Genomic DNA, 20,675 nt, shown 5'->3' with positions numbered 1-20,675 from the left:
CATTAGGGACCTTGATGAATAAAAAAAGAATTAGATATCACTTTGAGAAAAACAATATAGTTTGGATAATTTTTTTTGTTTTAAACCTTATTATTATTATTATTATTTACAAAGAAGATGGTCTAAGATGGAACGATTATAGATGTTGATCAATGGATCTTTTTGGTTGCATCTTCAAGTTCGTCTTTAGCCTTATCGATCAAGCCTTAATGTTACTATTTAGGAGATGAAGTATGCTTAACAAGTAGCTATTAATCTTAGCCGCAGGTTGGGGAAAAAACCCAATTCAACCACGAGGAGCGTTCAAAGTTTTTGTTCAAATGCAATCTGTTAGTTTATGAGATTCAATTTCGTTTGGCAGTTTCAAATATTTACGGTATGATATGTTCAGTGAAGAAATAAACGAGAGAAGAAAAATATAATTTTAAGTGTGCGTATAAGGATTCATATATGATATATATTAGGAGACGAACTTGTAAAATTTTAAGGGATTAAAATAAATTATTAATAAAAGATATAATATATATATTATACAAAAATTTAAAATTTTAACGATCCCTCTCTGTTCATTTCTATGTCGATACAATAATAAGTATGTATTGTGACGTATTTAAGTTATTTTGCTGTACTTTCTTATAATGTCTTAGGTGTTTTATAATCGATATAATGAGTTTTTTTACCATTACTCGTAATTTCTTATGTTTTTCTTATTGTTTCTTTATGGATTATAATTGAATAAATATGTTATCGGGAGTTAAGTCCAGCCAGATCCCTTGAGGCAACGCCTTCTTTATCATTGTAATGTCCTATCCAGAACCAGAATGATATTCCATTTCCGACTACCCTACCAAAATTATGTAATGTTTTTTTTATTTAATTCAGTGAATCTATTTCGACTGTCGAAGCGTGGGGAAGGTAGACTGCAAATTAAGAATAAAACTGATTCATGAATCTTAGTTTGATTAGTATTTTTAAATTCGATGAATATGTTCAAGTATATTTGTCTCTAATTTAGCGATTATAAGTAGTTGTATTGAAAGAGAGACATTATAAGTGGTTTAATGATTCTATTAAAAATAATAGGTTAACTACACATGATACAATTAGAATTTAAGTGTGTATTGTTTATATTATAGGCTTTCAATTTTTTCAATTATGGCACTAAAATTTGATTTCCGCTGCAATTATGTCATGGATAGTAAAAATCCAAAGGGTATGATGACATGGACAACACAACATCATTGGTATAAACTATTGATACCTAAAACAACGTCATTTTAGACACTAAACTTCAGGGTGTACCGTTTTGTCACTGAAATTTTAAACAAATTCATTTTGGCGTGCACTTTTTCGGTCATCACCATTAATCAATCACCGCTAGTCACTGATCATTTTTTACGATAAGATTAGTATCAAAATGTTCATGTTTCACTCATTTTTCTTCTCTTATGATTTATTTTTCGTGAAACATGCTCAAAAGTGACGAAATCAAAAAAAATCTACCATTTTTTGAGTTTGAAGGCTTTCTTAGATATACAAGATTTGTGGTTGATCAAAAATCTAAACAGAGAGAAACACTATTTGAAAAGAGAAAAACATAACTCAAAACTAACCTCACTGGATCAATGAAAAAGCTCATAGTATTAATACTTTAGATTTATAAATAGATTTTCATCAATTTTGAGCGAGTTTAGTGAAAAATAATCATAGAGAATGGAAGATGACCAATGATTCGCAATATACAGTGGCTAGAAAGTGCGATGCCACAAAAGTAATTTGTTTAAAAGTTTATGGCAAAACGATATACCCCTAAAATTTAGTGTTGACATCATTTTGGGCATAAGTAGTTGTTGCCAAAATGGAAACGTTTTGTCCACACCATCATAGTAACAAAAAGATATATGTGTCACTGTGCTGTTAAAATTCAATGGCCCAGTGCATAATGGAAGCAAAAATTAAAAATTAGTATTATAATTGAAAAAATAAAAAATTTGGAGGTGTAAATGATACAGGCTGAAAATTTAATGGTATGTGATGGAATTTATCCTAGAATTTTTAATGGACGCGAACGCACCTCAACATCCCCTGTGTTCATCCTAATGATCCTATAAAGACTCAAGTGGGAATTCATGCATATGTGGCGGCGGAGGGTCTATTACTCTGCTTTAGTTGGACCTTTTCATTGTTTTCAAGCCCATCACGCGGCAAGCATGTGCCTTCAAACTTTTGAGTTGATATCCATATTAATTATTTAAATTCGATACATATTTCAAAACTATAAATGTAATTTATTTTTAATAAATTGAATCCATATCCGACTATTTATTGAATACTTGAATTAATAATTTAGAGATCAGTCTTTATGGTTACACTTGGGGTGGGTTAATGGTTACAAGTCTTAAAGTTGGAGAAATGGGGCAATTAAGGAACAACTCAGTATTCAGGGAGAATCGAGGGGCGGGTGGGGGCAGTGTTCCCTGGAATTTTAAAATTATTATATATTTTAGATTTTTATATATTTTTTATTAAAAAAATATATGTTTTCGCCGTTATGAAATTTTACAAATTCAAGTTCGTCCTTCTAACATAAAATTACATCTGTTCTTGGTAGTATTTGCGGGCCAGATACGAATCAATTTCCCATTGTTGAACGCATCACAATGGGAAATCAAGTGTTCCATAAAGTTGGTCCACTCCTTAATTAGCAGCCAGGCCAGATACATAAAGTGTGTTCTTTTTGTTAGATTAGTAGAAACTCAGTTTGAAAACTGTTGCAAAGGGTAGACTTTATCTCCCTTTCTTTCTTTCTTTCTTTTTGGTTAGTTAAATTGACATTCATTAACGGACATGAAAACAGAGGCAAGTTCATGGAATCATTCAGGGTTGAAGTTAACAGCATCTAGTTTTCACAATGCTCGTGGGAAATCATATTTGATGTCTATGTTCGGTATATATCCCCGTTGAATGTTGGGGCTTTGTTGTAGCTCATGATTCTCTTAAAATAGTAAAATAATTATATTTTGACCCCTGTTAAAATTAAAAATAGTTTAATTCTTAAAATTGTGAAGGTAAACGTCAATACAATGGTAAATTTGTATTTTGACTCTCATAAAAATTTGTAATTCAAGTTCGGTCTTCTTAAAAAATTTCTGGCAAATCTCTTAAAAAAAATAATAGAGATGTAAATGAATACAACTTTCAACGAATTACTCATGAGTTGTTTATATATTGTTAGCTTATTAAGCAAAATAAATGAGTATGAAAAAAAACATATCCATTTATTAAACAAATGAGTTCAAGCATATGTGTATTCAATTAGTTTATTAACTTATTCGTTAGTTCATTTTATTAAAGCTTATGTTTTTACTATAAAAGATATTGTACATTATTATATAATTATTAATGTTTATGTTTGATTATTTTATATCTAAATATGAGAAATACATTCATTTACGGTTTGTTTATTTATTATTTATGAATAAATTTTTAATTATTTGAGTATATGATCGTTTAATATTTGTCAACATGTTAAATGAATATGTTTGTGAATCCTAAACGAACATGCTCACTAATATTAAATGAACGAATATAAACACATTCTAATAATCAAGTATGAACATAACTTTAAAGTTTGTAACGAACATGCTTAAAATAAACAAACAAATATAAGCAAAAATCTATTTTTTTTCGAACTCAAATCATTTACCGGAAAATATACTTCCATGCAAACAATTGGGAAGCTAAATGGCTAAATGCATCCATATAACTGTCATGCTCCAATATTAATAATGTTACCGAAAAAAAATAGAAAACTTTTGCATTGTGATGATGGTTGGTGGCTTGAGCTGTTTGATCAGATGTTTTGTTTGTTTCCAGGAGCCTCCACGGAAAAATTCAGTTGCAAATCCACAAATTGAGATGGTCCCTGATGTTTATTTGGTCACCCAATCAAGTATATATAGATTTGTAAATGCCATCAATCCCATATTCAAACCCTTTACATTATCCAGTGAACCCAAATCTGAAAAACAACAATGTATTGTTCCCAGTTTTTATCACACGTTTGCATGGCTCATGCAGAGTTATTACAACCTAAAAGTTGGAGCAGGTTATTAACTACATTAATCAAATGGTGCTTATATAGCATCATCTTTTGAATTCTTTGCTTTTCCTATCGTTAATGTTAGCCAATATGTTTAGCATGAAACTTATTTATTTATTTATTTTTACAGTTCAAAATCGAATGTCAGAATCAAAATTGGTGAGTATCATTACCTTAGATTTATTGTTTCTTAGTTCAAAATTTTTAGAGTAAGAATAATACGTAGAAACGAGTAATTAACAAGTACGAATTTGATGCGAATGTAGTTCATTGCTCGAACGTTCCACGAAATGTGAACTTGGAAAAACCACGTAGCGGATATCTTTTTCCTGAGGTAAATTGAATCGAGCTCATTGGTGCATTTATATTTAAGTTACTATGTCAATTTTTTTACCTTATTTGTCTCGAATGCTAACGTATGCATGAAATGCAGTAGTTAATTCAAATATGACATAATGAGATTCTCTGATATTCTTTGTCGGACTCTTCAAACGCCTTTTCTTTGATATTTTTCTGATTCAGACATCCAGGCACGAGTCTGAACACTTGCAGAAGAACCCGGATGCAAGATTAATAAGACTAGGAATTGGTGATACTGTTGAAAATTGGCACACCAAATTGCATCAATTGTCAATATTATGAGTGGCAATTTAGTGGCATTAATGGGGTGGCAAAACTGGTCAAATTTGGCCACCAAATTGTTGAAAATTTTGGATGGTAAAACTATGCAATTAGTCATTGTAATTTAGGGTATTTACAAATTAGTCCTTAAAGCTTCAACTATAAATACCTTAGCTCATTCAGCTTTAAATCCATCCCAAAAGCATTCTAACTTTCTTCCAATACTAGAGAGATTTTAGAGAGTTTCTTGAGAGTTGTTTTCTCCTTTTTATCTAGAGAGAATTATCATTGTTTTCTCCTTGGTAGATCGAGAGAGGTTGTAATTCCTATTTTCTCATAGTGAAATTCTTCTACCGTTGCCCGTGGTTTTTACCCTATTTAATTTAGGGGTTTTCCACGTAAATTTTGTGTCTCTTTTTATCTTCATTTTTATTTTCTCAAATTATCAGTTGCGATTTTGCTCTATCCGATAGCCGTCTTCCGCAACAATTGGTATCAAAGCTAGATTAGAGTGTGTAATATCTGCTTATTGTCTGCCACCAAAGGGTGGATCCTCCAACATAAGAAAGTAAGAAGGTATTACCCATTCTTTGAAGGTTCCAGAGAACTATTCACGATAGTGAAATAGTGAGAGCTATCCGTAATAGAATATATGGTAACGAAATTTGATATTGAAAAATTTAATGGGAGAAATTTCTCATTGTGAAAATTGAAGATGAAGGCCATCCTGAGGAAAGATTGATGTCTAGTAGCTATCAGTGAAAGGTCGGTAGATTTTACAGATGACAACAAATGGATCGAAATGGACGGGAATGCTATGACAAACTTTCATCTAGCATTAGCAGATGAAGTATTATCAAGCATCGAGGAAAAGAAGACAGCTAAGGAGATATGGGATCATCTCACCAAATTGTACGAGGCCACATCGTTGCACAATAAAATTTTCCTTAAGAGGAAATTGTACACTCTCCGTATGCCAGAATCTACTTCAGTGACGGAGCACTTAAACACACTGAACACGTTATTTTCTCAGCTTACATCCTTAAGATGTACAATAGGAGAACAAGAACGTGCTGAACTTCTACTTCAAAGTCTACCTGATTCGTATGATCAACTCATCATCAACTTGACAAACAGTAATGTCACCAGTCTAGTCTTCGATGACGTTGCAGCTGCTGTTCTCCAAGAAAAAAATCGGTGCAAGAACAAGGAAGACAGACAAGTAAATCTGCAACAAGCAGAGGCATTGATAACGATGAGAGGGAGATCAACAGAACGTGGCCAAAGCAGCAGTCACAAACATGGTAGATCGAAGTCGAGGAGCAAGAAGAATTTAAAGTGCTACAACTGTGGAAAGAAGGGTCACTTGAAGAAGGATTGTTGGAGTCTAAATAAAAACTCCAATCCACAAGGTAATACCGCAAACACTTCAGATGATGGAGATGCACTATGTTGTGAAGCGTCAACCACCGTGGAAGGAAGAAAAAGATTTGCAGATATATGGCTCATTGATTCAGGAGCAACATATCACATGACCTCAATAAGAGAATGATTCCATCAATATGAACCTGTCTCAGGAGGATCTGTGTATAGTTGTAATGATCATGCCTTAGAGATCATTGGCGTGGAACCATCAAATTGAAGATGTATGATGGAACAATTAAAGTTGTTCGAGATGTGCGGCACGTGAAAGGCCTAAAGAAAAATTTATTATCCTACAGATTGTTGGATAATAATGCAAGCAAGATTGAAACACGGAAAGGAATCATGAAGGTGTTCCGTGGAGCGTTTGTGGTGTTGAAAGGTGAAAAGATAGCTGCAAACTTGTACATACTGAAGAGAGAGACATTGCTAGAAGCATAAGCCTCTGTTGCCTCATGTAGTTCAGATTCTACAATGATATGGCATCAGAAACTTGGACATATGTCAGAACAAGGAATGAAAGTCCTTCTGGAGCAAAAACTAATTCCAGGCTTAACAAAGGTAACACTTCCTTTGTGTGAGCATTGCATAACAAGTAAGCAGCACCGGTTGAAATTCAACAAATCATATATTCTAGAGGCAAAAATGTTCTAGAATTGGTTCACTCTGACGTATGGCAAGCACCAATTACATCCCTAGGTGGAGCAAAATACTTTGTCTCATTTATTGATGACTACTCCAGGAGATGTTGGGTGTACCCTATCAAGAAGAAGTCAGACGTGTTTTCAACTTTCAAAAACTTCAAGGCGCGGGTGGAACTTGATTATGGAAATAAGATCAAGTGTTTCAGAACAGATAATGAAGGAGAATACACAAGCGAAGAATTTGATGACTTTTGCAAGAAAGAAGGCATCAAAAGACAGTTCACAGTGGCGAACACTCATCAACAAAATGGAGTGGCAGAGCGGATGAACAGAACCTTGTTAGAAAGAACAAGAGCAATGTTGAGGGACGCAGGCCTAGAAAAAATCATTATGGGCAGAAGCAGTCAATACCGCCTGTTATTTGGTGAATCGAGCTCTATCAACTGCAATAGAGCTGAAGACACCAATGGAGATGTGGACTGGTAAACCAGTTGATTATTCAAACCTCCATGTATTTGGAATTATTGTGTACGTGATGTACAACGCCCAAGAAATTTCAAAGCTGGATCCAAAATCCAGGAAATGCAAATTCTTGGGGTATGCTGATGGAGTAAAGGGGTATCGCTTGTGGGATCCCACTGCCTGCAAAGTAATCATTAGCAGGGATGTTATCTTTGTAGAAGATAAACTACAAAGAAAAGAAGACGATGATAGCGCTGAAAAGTCAGAGACTACTCAGATACATGTGGAAAAAGAGTTTGAAGAAGGAGATTCTTCTGAAGCAGAACCAGCACATGATGAACAAGAACCAGAGAGTTCTGAAGCTCCAACAACTCGTCAATCAGATCGTATGAGAAGACGTCCCAATTGGCACTCAGATAATGTTATAGAAGGTAATATTGCATACTGCCTTTTAACAGAGGACGGTGAGCCATCAACATACCATGAGGCAATAAACAGCTCAGATGCTTCACTGTGGATGATGGCGATGCAAGAAGAAATCGAAGCCCTTCATAAAAATAATACATGGGACCTTGTGCCACTACCACAAGGAAGGAAGCCAATTGGTAACAAATGGGTTTTCAAAATCAAGCGAAATGGTGACGATCAAGTGGAGAGGTATCGTGCAAGACTGGTGGTCAAAGGATATGCTCAGAAAGAAGGTATTGATTTCAATGAAATTTTTTCTCCTGTGGTTCGACTAACAATAGTTCGAGTAGTCTTGGAAATGTGTGCTACATTGAATTTACATTTGGAACATCTAGATGTTAAAACAGCTTTTCTTCATGGAAATCTTGAAGAAGAGATTTAAATGCTCCAGCCTGATTTTGAAGAAGACGAAAAGAAGAACTTGGTTTGCAGGTTGAACAAATCTCTGTACGGTCTAAAGCAGGTGCCGAGGTGTTGGTATAAGAGATTTGATTCCTTCATTATGTGCCTTGGATACAACAGACTTAATGCAGACCCTTGTGCTTATTTCAAGAGGTCTGGTGATAACGATTTTGTTATATTGTTGTTGTATGTGGATGACATGTTGGTTGCAGGACCCAACAAAGATCATATTGAAGAATTGAAGGCACAACTGGCTAGGGAATTTGAAATGAAGGACTTGGGATCAGCAAACAAGATTCTAGGGATGCAAATTCACCGAGACAGAAGTAATAGGAAGATTTGGCTTTCACAAAAGAATTACTTGAAGAAAATCTTGTCACGATTTAGCATGCAAGATTGTAAGCGAATTTCTACTCCTCTTCCTATTAACTTCAAATTATCATCCAGTATGAGTCCTAGCAGTGAAGAAGAGAGGATGGAGATGTCTCGAGTACCGTATGCATCAGCAGTGGGAAGTTTAATGTTCGCTATGATATGCACAAGACCAGACATTGCACAAGCAGTGGGAGTGGTTAGTCGGTACATGGCGAATCCAGGCAAAGAGCATTGGAATATTGTAAAGAGGATCCTAAGATACATCAAAGGGACCTCAAATGTTGCATTATGTTACGGAGGATCAAACTTACTAATCAATGGGTATGTAGATTCTGACTATGCAGGGGATTTGGATAAAAGCAAATCTACTACAGGATATGTGTTCAAAGTTGCTGGTGGAGCTGTAAGTTGGGTTTCAAAATTGTAGTCAGTTATGGCTACGTCCACAACAGAGGCAGAATATGTAGCAACTACACAAGCCAGTAAAGAAGCAATTTGGTTGAAGATGCTATTGGAGGAGCTTGTGCACAATCAAGAGTATGTCTATCTGTTTTGTGACAGTTAAAGCGCCTTGCATCTAGCAAGGAATCCAACATTTCATTCAAGGACTAAGCACATACGAGTTCAGTACCATTTCATTCGTGAAAAGGTGGAAGAATGAATGGTAGATATGCAGAAGATCCATACCAAAGACAACATAGCAGATTTCATGACGAAGGCAATCAATGCTGATAAATTTACCTGGTGTCGATCCTCTTGTGGCCTGTCAGAAACGTAAGCAACATGAAAGGTACAAGGTAGAAAGAATGACGTGAAGATATGATTGTTCCAATCAAATCTTCAAGTGGGAGATTGTTGAAAATTGGCACACCAAATTGCATCAATTGTCAACATTAAGGGTGGTAATTTGGTGGCATTAATGGGGTGGCAAAATTGGTCAAATTTGGCCACCAAATTGTTGAAAATTTTGGATGGTAAAACTATGCAATTAGTCATTGTAATTTAGGGTATTTACAAATTAGTCCTTAAAGCTTCAACTATAAATACCCTAGCTCATTTAGCTTTAAATCCATCCCAAAAGCATTCTAACTTTCTTCCAATACTAGAGAGATTTTAGAAGTTTCTTGAGAGTTGTTTTCTCCTTTTTATCTAGAGAGAATTATCATTGTTTTCTCCTTGGTAGATCGAGAGAGGTTGTAATTCCTATTTTCTCATAGTGAAATTCTTCTACCGTTGCCCGTAGTTTTTACCCTATTTAATTTAGGGGTTTTTCACGTAAATTGTGTCTCTTTTTATATTCATTTTTATTTTCTCAAATTATCAGTTGCGATTTTGCTCTATCCGATAGCCGTCTTCCGCAACAGATACAACACAACCTATACCAGACACCATAACACAAGCAATGGCCGAGGTATAAATTAACCAACTAGTCTTTTGTTGCACTTAAAATTAAGAATACTTCCCGTTTCTTCATGTTTTCCTTTTCCTGGTTTAAAAAACAATTGCAGCATGTGCGTGGCCTATCGACGATTCATGGTTATAGAGGATATGGTGCCGAACAAGGAAACATGGTATTATTAATCCTAGAGAGCAAACTTACCCCGTGTCCTTTCTAAAGGCAAATGAAGAAGGACCATCCTCACTTTTCTGCAGGAATTAAGGAAGGCGATTGCAGGAAAATTTTACCAGGATATGGGTATAAAAGATGATGAGATTTTTGTATCGGACGGTGCACAGTGCGACATTTCTCGCCTTCAGGTAACAAGCGTTTCATGCTCGTTTTATCAGGCTATTAGCAGATCAATACAAGTGATTCAATTCAACACCTTGTTCTCCATTTAGTTTTCATTATGTTAACTGATGTAGCTTTCTCCATTTCAGCTGCTTCTAGGACCCAATGTTACAGTGGCTGTACAAGATCCATCTTTCCCTGTAAGCTTATCAAGGCTTTTCATTTACCATATTTCAACCCTATTAGTCATTCTTCATTATATGTAAGCATTTTTGCCACCACATTGATGGATCAAATTTTGAGACAGGCTTATATTGATTCAAGTGTCATTGTTGGTCAAGCTGGTGAGTTAGAAGAGGAATCAGGCAAGTATAGGAACATTATCTATATGAACTGTGGGCCTGAGAATAATTTCTTCCCCGATCTATCAACAATTCGAAGGACAGATGTCATTTTCTTTTGTTCACCAAACAATCCCACTGGCCATGCTGCATCTCGGCAACAACTAAAGCAACTCGTAGAGTTTGCAAAGGCCAATGGGTTGATCATAATTTATGACTCTGCATATGCTGCTTATATCAGAGACGGAAGCCCTAGGTCGATCTTTGAAATTCCTGGTGCCAAAGAGGTTGGTTTGGTTGGTCAGTTTCGGTTTATCTGCGAAAGATTTGCTGCAAATTTTTAACCTGAAAAAGGGTTGTTTTTGTTTTGTTTCATTGCAGGTTGCCATTGAAGTTTCATCCTTCTCCAAATTTTCCGGTTTCACAGGCGTGAGACTTGGGTGGACGGTGGTCCCTGAAGACCTCAAATACTCTAACGGCTTCCCTGTTATAAAGATTTCAACCGCATCGTTTGCACTTGCTTTAATGGCGCTTCAAATATTGCCCAGGCTGGAGGCCTTGCATGCCTTTCAACCGATGGCTACCAGGTAAACATCGGATTATGATATTTAAACATAAATAGTTAAAAATACGAAAAATAATAGGATTATGAAATTGAAAACTGTACTATTCCCAGAAATTTTAATTCCCCCCCCAATGGTTGCAGGCACTATGTAATGTCATTGAATACTACATGGAGAATGCCAAAATTCTGGTTGATGGATTTGAATCACTTGGTTTGAAAGTTTATGGTGGGAAGAATGCACCATATATATGGGTACACTTTCCAGGATTGAGTTCATGGAATGTATTCACTGAAATTCTCAAGAAAACGACATTGTGACTGTTCCAGGCAGGGGTTTTGGTCCTGCAGGCGAAGAGTATATTAGGATCAGTGCCTTTGGTCCAAGAGAACAAATTTTAGAGGCATCGAGGCGGCTCAAATTTTATCTATAGATGGAATTTCAATTCCTTCGCTGAGAAAAAAAAACCAAAAGATAAAAAGGAAGAAGGCAAATCCAATGTATGTATTGCAACGATTTATCCACTCAATGTTCCTGTAAAACGATTTACAGTGGATCAGGTCCCAAGTACATTACTCCTTTACCATAACTTTTACAACTAAGAAAATTTCAATCTATTAATGATTTTCTCGTTTTTGAGGATTGTGAGAAAGGTGCCATTGATGGCATGGAACGTGAACGGCCGGTGGCCGGAGTGTGGGAAGAAGTAAAGAGTGACCATGGTTGTATTTGGGATTTGGTTTACAAACATTGAAATGAAGAAATATGAGTTTATTATCAGTAAAATGTTTAAAATTTTTGGGTGAAAAACCCTCTTCTCGGCTGGGCTTTATATAGCACAAATTACCATCAAATACTAACTAATTACTACCAACAAATTTTCAACTAATTATAGTTATTTGTAACTACATTCCAACAAGGATCACACGTAACCTTACGATCTTTATATTTTCGAATCGAGAATATATAATCAATAATTTTTTGGAATATTGCAATTGGATTTCATTAAGAGAAAACAACCTCAGTGATCAAAAATGTCTTATAATATATGATTTTAACCAACTTTTTAATTTACCAAAATGACCAACTAAATCGCAATGCGATCGATAATTCGCAACGCGATCTCCGGTATCGCAAATCAGTTTCCAGATTCGCAAAGCGAACTTCGACTATCGCATTGCGATTTACATATTCGCATTGCGATAGTCCAAGTTCGCGTTGCGATAGTCGAAGTTCGCGTTGCGGTTTTCCAAATTCGTTGCGATAGTCGAAGTTCGCGTTGCGATTTATTTCAAATTCGTTGCGATAGTCGAAATTCGTGTTGCGATTTATTCCAAGTTCGTTGCGATAGTCGAAGTTCGCGTTGCGATTTATTCCAAGTTCGTTGCGATAGTCGAAGTTCGCGTTGCGATTTATTCCAAGTTCGTTGCGATAGTCGAAGTTCGCGTTGCGATTTATTCCAAGTTCATTGTGATAGTCCAAGTTCCAAAATCGTAACGACTGGTGGTATTGCATTTGTTTCTTAAGAATTTTCTCTAAAAAGATAGTATTCGCGCGGGCGTGTCGAAGACACGTATTACCACGACCACAACCACGACCACCGATTCTAAGATTAGTGTCACCATCAGTTAAACAAAAATCAAAGGAAAAAACGATATAAAAATATTGAGAGAAAATTAAGTTGAAAAAAAAGGAGAGTCAACTAGAATTTTTTTTCTATATGAACATCCTTTTCTTAAGTCAATACTTAATCTAAAAGAATGAAGATTTGCACAAACAATGAACCTTTAGTAGATTAAATATTACAATTTTGGCTCTCAGAAATACAATAAAACGCTTAAATGAAAGAATGAATCAAAGCTCACAAGTGCTTGAAAAGACAAAAACAAAATATAAGAGAACTTAAACTTTTTTTTTGATATACAAGAGAACGTTAATTTGATTGCACTTTGATTGATTTGGTTTATTATTGTAGGGTTAATGCCTAAATAAGTGCACAAATTATATTTTTTGTGCTAAATAAGTGTTTATATTTTTTTGGCCCATCCGGTACATAACGTGTTTATATTTTTTGATTGCTTTAGTTTTTTCCGTTAAGCGACACGTGTCACAACCTAGTAATTTTGAAATTTATATTTTTTTAAAAATAATTAAAATATTATTATATTTATAAATAAACCCCAACTTTTCTTATATTATAAAACAACCCCAAATTCTCAAATCCTAACCTTAATCCGTCGTCGTCGCCGTCTCCGGCCACGACCACCTCTGCCAACGTAGTCCTTGCCATCATCCTAGTTATATGCTGCCGTAGTTGTTGACGAATCACCATCGGAATCGCGTGGGATCATACTTTTCATCCTAGGGTTTGCGGGATTTAAAACGTCGATTTGTCATCGATCGGTTATGACACTGGGGATTTTGGTCGTCGGGGGAGAAGAGTTTGGGTGGAGCTTTTCGACGGGAAAGGGTGACGGTCGGCGTGAGTTTATGAGTTGAAATGAAGGTTTTCAAAGTTTAGGGTTTATTTCAAAATTTATATGTTTTCTTTATAAAAATATATAATTTTATTTTTAAATTTTATATAAAAATTTAAAATTAAAATTACCATGTAACACCCCTAACCCGTAGCCGACCCGAATACGAGTCTGAGGTGTCACATTGACTTTTCAAACTTTGACTCTTGATAAAATTCAAAGAAAATTTAAAACTTTCATTAAAATAAAAGCGGTTTATTTACATAAATTAACCAAAATAACCAAAATCGATCAGAGCATATTCAACTCAATCAATTAGTACATGCCAACTATATTCAAAATAACCAAACACATTTAAATTATCTATTTTCTGATCTGAAATTTTGTAAGGGAGATGTTGACCTGTCTTGCTCTTTTTCGCTTCTCTTCTCGCTTCTGTAACCTACGTGTGAAACAATCACACGCTAAGTCTATGACTTAGTGAGCCATTAAACTTATAAAGAAAACTCTAAATGCTTAAACATGTATGAACATATCACTTCATAATGTTACACAATCATTATATATAATATAATGTACACATATACACATCACACATTATTTCCATCATTAATCTTATTCTATTATCCATATTATTATCATTTATATCCTTTAATCATATTTTATCAACATATGACTCATTCAAACCATACACACATCATCATATCAATCATATAAAATAGTTCATATCACAAAAGCATATACTTCACAAGTACTATCTTCACTGTTATCTCTTTGTTTAGCCTATGCACACTTTTGAGAACTATAGATATGTGAGTCTATTGAGGTTGTTCACTATGTTGTCACCACAGCTCGTATGGGGTCCCACTAGGGGCTATGAAATTTATCCCGAATGACCACTATGAAATGTCCCGAAGGACCACTATATCCCGAAGGACCACTGTAAATCCCTCGACTCTTGGCATGCCAACTACACCTCTAGCTCTCTTTACACATAACATGGGAATTAGCAATATATCATGTCACATATTCATATAATCACATAGTTCACTTTCACTGTCTCTTATCTCTTGTGACCATATAATCACATCACTTTGTATCAAATTCCACATATTCATATCGCATAGTTCATGTCACTTTCATGGTTTCTCATAAACATATATATAATATCTTATTCACATATATTTCTCATATAACCTATATTGTATGATTCATATCTTATTCTTATATAATCCTGCATATCATCTATGTTCATTCATTTAATCTCTTATATTCATATATCACATATGCATATTATTCATTATATAAACATATATTTATGTAGCTTATGTAAATATATATATATCACTTATATCGGTTTCTATGTCTTATCACACTAACATATATTCATACAAGTCATATCATACCTACAACAACATATAATTCATAACAAGCACATGTTCATGTTCATGAATTTATGCATGACACTATAGGAAATAGACTTGTCGCAAGTCTTATTTCTATTTTATATCATATACGATCTAATATGCACTCACCTTGGTCTCACTTGCTATCAATTACTCCTATGGCTTATTTTCTTTTCTGGATCAATTCTAATCTTTCAATCATTCCGGAACTTGCTCTTGATCGATATCTACACAATCATATATTTATACTATCAGTATCCAATCGATATACTATAATCTATCACTTCTTAGACTGAAAGAAAGATTTATTACATTCCCATTGAAGTGCATCGGTACATTCTACAGTGTATCGATGCATCCCTAACATGTGCATCGATGCACTACTCATGCATTGATACACAAATCACCTTTGATGTTTTAATCTTAAGGGGGGGTGCATCGATGCACTCCTTATGCATCGATGCACTAATTGTATTCGATGTTCATTTATTTAAGAGTGCATCGATACACATTGATGATGCATCGATGCACACAACCCATAAATTCCATTTGAGCCCAAAAATTCTTACTTTGTCCTCAAATTCTACTTATTAACCCCTCCTTATGCCTTAAAACCCATCTATACATATATAAACCTCTTTATATAACTATCCCTCATTATTCACCATAATTCTTGAATCAAATAATTTCATCAAATTTTCATGTGTTCTTAATTCATTATATCACATCTAACTTCTTAATTAACCCTTTGTTAATTTCTAAATTCTGTTAACTCCTTCTATTTCAATAATTCACTTAAAAACTCCTTTTACTAAATCTCTTATAACTTGTTCATTTTGGAGTTTTAGGTCACCATAAATCTTCCCTTACTCTTTCTTATCGCTCAAGAATCAAAAGAAACCATAAGATTGAAGAAACAAGCAAATTAAATCCAACTCACCTTATACATGAAGACACGGGAATAAGAAGAAACTGAACCCCATCTCTCTAGAATTTTCTTTCCCATTTACACGTGGTTATCTCTTTTATAAAGAGATAATAAAAATCTTCTTTGCAAAGACCAATTTACCCTTACTTCCTTATATTTACCAAATAATCCTTAAATATTCTAATTAAGTCTCTGAACTTTCATATCTTTCGAAATTAAACTTTAAATTTTCAAAACATCAATTTTAGTCACTTGCTCTAGTTTTGGGATGTTACAAATCTCCCCTCCTTTTAAGAAAATTCATCCTTGAATTTTCATTGCACACATTGATAAGAACATTTCTTCTAATGTTCTCATATTGCTTTCTTTACTTTATCCTTTCGAAATTTATAATCATTGATTTGCCTTCAACTTCTAAAGAACCCAATTAATTTTTGTCTCTTCTCTCCTTTGATTCTACATCTTTCTTTGACCTTTCTAAAATTCAATATAATGTCACTCATCATGTAAATAGTAACATCTATTCTTATCACTTCACATCACAATTCTATCTCTAATTACCTTACAACAATGACCAAACTTTTATTCCATCACTATTTGACCAAGAACACCACCTTAAATCTTCTTCAAATACGATTAAACATATACTTTACGGAATCAAACAATCTTTTCACATCACCTTGTACACTTTTCTTATTTCTATATCAAACTTATCATCTACACTTCCATATAACATTCATCATATATGATCCCTTAAACTCAATCCTTTTCATTTCTTTATTCCTTTATTCATTCAAAATTGAAATCTCCTTATACATAAATCATATATTTCCTTTCATATTCATATACTCTTGTCCTATCACCTATACTCATCTCTGTGTACCAATCTTCATTGCATCCTCGTAACTTTGATAACCCAATTTACTTATACAGAACTTCATTCTTTACCATCTCTTATATTTGTATTTTCCTTCCTTAAAGCTCCCTACAATTACTTTTCTCCTTATCTACATCATAATTATCCGATTAGAATATACAACTATATTCATATCCACATCATAATTAATTAATTCAACTTTATCCTTTCTTCCAATCTTATAACTCTATCACCTTTACTCTGAAATCTAGTCAATAACATCTATCCAATATAGGGCACAAGCCCTAGTCAACCAATCATATACATCATTTCCAATCGAAATTATCTCAAAATTAGTTTACATAACTTATCAAATTCACCTTTATTCTCATACATCCTGTAATTTCCGTTGTTCAAACTCAACATTCTGACTTCCTTTGTCTTATAAACTGATCATCGATATACCCATTCTTAAACTCTTCTTATAATTCCTTAGCTTTTATCCAGATCCACTTCATATTTATTTATCTTATTCTGACAATATCTTATAATTCTGGTACATTTTTATCATATACTCTGGTTAGCCAACGCTAACTCTTTCCATCTTAACTGCAAACCCTTATCATATATACACTCTTTTTTATGCTCAATATTATCCCTTCGTTTCAAACTCATAAGCTCTGACTTTATACATCTTATACGCTTTTCACTAATACACTTATTCTTGAACTCTTTTACCAATTCTCACTGCATCATTTGATCTTTTAACGCTCTATGGTGACACTTGTTCGCCATATTCTATCTTATCCACTAAATAACAAAATGAATCCATATCACTTTTCTGATTCAAAACAGTGAAAACTTTCTATCATTATTCAGATATGATTTCAACTTTCTAAAATCAACCTTTAATCTTATAAGACACTTTCTGAGGTTTCTGCTCTTCATCCTGCCTGGCCAGGGCAGGTGAATTGCCATCACCATTAGATTTGGCAGTTATCGATTCACTTCGACAATTTCTGTAATCAATTTCTATATATCATACAAATCTTATTCTATTAGCAAGACAACAAACTCCTTACATTATCAGATCAGAAATTTTCACTTTGAGTTGGCATGCACACATTTTAAACCTCATTTGACTTCAGTTTAAGCCTAGAATCGGCTAAACCTTAGCTTTGATACCATTAAATGTAAAACCCTCAACCCGTACCCGACCCGAATACGAGTATGAGGTGTCACATTGACTTTTCAAACTTTGACTCTTGACAAAATTCAAAGAAAATTTAAAACTTTCATTAAAATAAAAGCGGTTTATTTACATAAATTGACCAAAATAACCAAAATCGATCAGATCATATTCAACACAATCAATTAGTCATGCCAACTATATTCAAAATAACCAAACATATTTAAATAATCTATTTTCTAATCTGAAATTTTGTAAGGGAGATGTTGACCTGTCTTGCTCTTCTTCGCTTCTGTAACCTACGTGTGAAACAATCACACGCTAAGTCTATGACTTAGTGAGGCATTAAACTTATAAAGAAAACTCTAAATACTTAAACATGTATGAACATATCACTTTATGATGTTACATAATCATTATATATAATATAATGTACACATCACACATTATTTTCATCATTAATCTTATTCTATTATCCATATTATTTATCATCATATATACATATGACTCATTCAAACCATACACACATCATCATCATCATATAATACAATTCATATCACAAAACATATACTTCACAAGTACTATCTTCATTGCTATCTCTTTGTTTAGCCCATGTACACTTTTGAGAACTATAGATATGTGAGTCTATTGAGGTTGTGCACTATGTTATCATAATAGCTCGTATGGGGTCCCACTATGGGCTATGAAATTTGTCTCGAAGGACCACTATGAAATGTCTCGAAGGACCACTATGTCTCGAAGGACCACTATAAATCCCTCGACTCTTGGCATGCCAACTATACCTCTAGCTCTCTTTACACATAACATGGGCATTAGCAATATATCATGTCACATATTCATATAATCACATAGTTCACTTTCACCTGTCTCTTATCTCTTGTGACCATATAATCACATCACTTTGTATCAAATTCCACATATTCATATCACATAGTTCATGTCACTTGCATGGTTTCTCATAAACATATATATAATATCTTATTTACATATATTTCTCATATAACCTATATTATATGATTCATATCTTATTCTTATATAATCATGCATATCATCTATGTTCATTCACTTAATCTCTTATATTCATATATCACATATGCATATTATTCATTATATAAACATATATTTATGTAGATTATGTAAATCTATATATATCACTTATATCGGTTTCTATATCTTATCACACTAACATATATTCATACAAGTCATATCATACCTACAACAACATATAATTCATAATAAGCACATGTTCATGTTCATGAATTTATGCATGACACTATAGGAAATAGGCTTGTCGCAAGTCTTATTTCCATTTTATATCATATACGATCTAATATGCACTCACCTTGGCCTCACTTGCTATCAATTACTCCTATGGCTTACTTTTTCTTCTGGATCAATTCTAATCTTTCAATCATTCTGGAACTTGCTCTCGATCGATATCTACACAATCATATATTTATACTATCAGTATCCAATCGATATACTATAATTTATCACTTCTTAGTCTGAAAGAAAGATTTATTCCATTTCCCATTGAAGTGCATCGGTACAGTCTACAGTGTATCGATGCATCCCTTAACATGTGCATCGATGCACTACCCATACATCGGCACACAAATCAACTTCGATGTTTTAATCTTAAGGGGGTGCATCGATGCACTCCTTATGCATCGTTGCACTAATTGCATTCGATGTTCATTTATTTGAGAGTGCATCGATACACATTGAAGATGCATCGATGCACACAACCCAGAAATTCCATTTGAGCCCAAAAATTCTTACTTTGTCCTCAAATTCTACTTATTAACCCCTCCTTATGCCTTAAAACTCATCTATACATATGTAAACCTTCTTTTAACACTATAATACTTAAATATCCCTCATAATTCACCATAATTCTTGAATCAAATAATTTCATCACATTTTCCATGTGTTTTTAATTCAATTCTATCACCTCTAACTTCTTAATTAACCTGTTGACAAGTCAAATTTAACTTCAAATTCTGTTAACTCCTTCTATTTCAATAATTCGCTTAAAAACTCCTTTTACTAAATCTCTTATAACTTGTTCATTTTGGAGTTTTAGGTCACCATAAATCTTCCCTTACTCTTTCTTATCACTCAAGAATCAAAAGAAACCATAAGATTGAAGAAACAAGCAAATTAAATCCAACTCACCTTATACATGAAGACACAGGAAGAAAAAGAAACTGAACCCCATCTCCCCATAATTTTCTTTCTCATTTACACGTGGTTATCTCTTTTATAAAGAGGTAATAAAAATCTTTCTTTGCAAAGACCAATTTACTCTTACTTCCTTACATATTTACCAAATAATCCTCAAAATATTCCTAATTAAGTATTTGAACTTTCATATCTTTCGAAATTAGACTTCAAATGTTCAAAACTTCCATTTTAGTCACTTGCTCTAGTTTTGGGATGTTACATACCAGGTTGTGACATGTATCACTTAATGGGGAAAACTAATGTCGTTGACGGTTCGGGCACCTAATGTGCTAACGTTTGTAACGTTATGCATCTGAATGGGCCAAAAAAGATATAAGCACTTATTTGACACAAAAGGTATAGTTTAGGCACTTATTTGGGCATTAAGCCATTATTGTAGGGTATCTTCAACTTGTATTTATATTATTTAACTAAATTCT

General features: G+C 33.8%; 1 pseudogene; it reads left to right on the top strand.

Moving 5' to 3' along the window:
- Window positions 1-4,016: 4,016 nt before the first annotated feature.
- On the top strand, window positions 4,017-11,614 carry LOC120194945 (annotated as a pseudogene).
- The last annotated feature ends 9,061 nt before the right edge of the window (window positions 11,615-20,675 follow it).

Source organism: Hibiscus syriacus, unplaced genomic scaffold, assembly GCF_006381635.1.
Source record: "Hibiscus syriacus cultivar Baekdansim isolate YM2019G1 unplaced genomic scaffold, ASM638163v2 tig00117005_pilon, whole genome shotgun sequence".
NCBI lineage: Eukaryota > Viridiplantae > Streptophyta > Magnoliopsida > Malvales > Malvaceae > Hibiscus > Hibiscus syriacus.
This window is presented reverse-complemented; position numbering and strand designations above follow the sequence as displayed.